This window comes from Rhinolophus sinicus, chromosome 6 (genome assembly GCF_057876585.1).
Source record: "Rhinolophus sinicus isolate RSI-liver-muscle chromosome 6, RSI-T2T, whole genome shotgun sequence".
Classification (NCBI taxonomy): domain Eukaryota; kingdom Metazoa; phylum Chordata; class Mammalia; order Chiroptera; family Rhinolophidae; genus Rhinolophus; species Rhinolophus sinicus.
Window position 1 is genome coordinate 36,327,300 of NC_142506.1, and position 1,201 is coordinate 36,328,500.

Consider the following 1,201-nt stretch of genomic DNA (forward strand, 5'->3'; position numbering starts at 1 on the left):
TGGCTAGACTCACTAAGATAAAAAGAGAGAAGACACTAATTAACAAAATCAGAAATGAAAAAGGGGAAGTTATCACGGACACCACAGAAATACAAAGGATCATCCAAGAGTACTATGAAGGACTATATGCCACCAAATTCAATAACCTAGAAGAAATGGACAAGTTCTTAGAAACATATAGCCTTCCAAGGCTGAACCATGAAGAACTGGAAAATCTAAACAGAACGATCACCAGTAATGAAATTGAATAAGTCATCCAAACCTTCCCAAAAGCAAAAGTCCGGGACCAGATGGCTTCCTAGTAACGAACTATAGAAATGATCCCTGAAAGTATAGTCTTCAGATGGCTTCCTTAGTGAATTCTACCAAGCCTTCAAAGAGGATCTAATACCAGTCGTGCTCAAACTATTCCAAAAAATTGAAGAAGAGACAGTACTCCCTAACTCATTTTATGAGGCCAACATTACCCTGATACCAAAACCTGGTAAGGACAACACAAAAAAAGAAAACTACTGACCAATATCTCTGAGGAATACAGATGCAAATTCCTAAACAAAATTCTAGCAAATCGAATACAACAATGCATTAAAAAGATTAGTCATCACAACCAAGTGGGGTTCATCCCCAGGGCACAAGGATGGTTCAACATCCGCAAATCCATCAATGTGATACATCACATAAACAAAATAAAGGACAAAATTCATATGATTATATCAATTGATGCAGAAAAAGCATTTGACAAGATACAATATCCATTTATGATTCAAACACTTAATAAAATACGTATAGAAGGAAAATACCTTAACATAGGAAAGGCCATATATGACAAGCCCTCTGCTAATCTCATAATTAATGGTGAAAAACTGAAGCCCTTTGCTCTACGTTCAGGAACACAACAGGGCTGTCCCCTATCACCTCTGCTTTTCAACATAGTGTTGGAAGTCCTTGCCAGAGCAGTCAGGCAAGAGAAAGAAATCAAAGGCATCCAAATTGGGAATGAAGAAGTTAAATTATCACTCTTTGCAGATGACATGATGCTATATATAGAAAACCCTAAAGACTCCACCAAAAAGCTATTAGAAACAATCAACGAATACAGTAAAGTTGCTGGCTACAAAATCAACGCACAAAAGTCCATTGCCTTCCTATATACCAACAATGAAATCTCAGAAAAAGAAATACAAAAAACAATTCCTTTTAC

At 36.6% G+C, this 1,201-nt stretch overlaps 1 pseudogene; it reads right to left on the bottom strand.

The window, feature by feature from the left end:
• Positions 1 to 299: 299 nt before the first annotated feature.
• On the bottom strand, positions 300 to 340 carry LOC148757855 (small nucleolar RNA U3; annotated as a pseudogene).
• Positions 341 to 1,201: the final 861 nt, after the last annotated feature.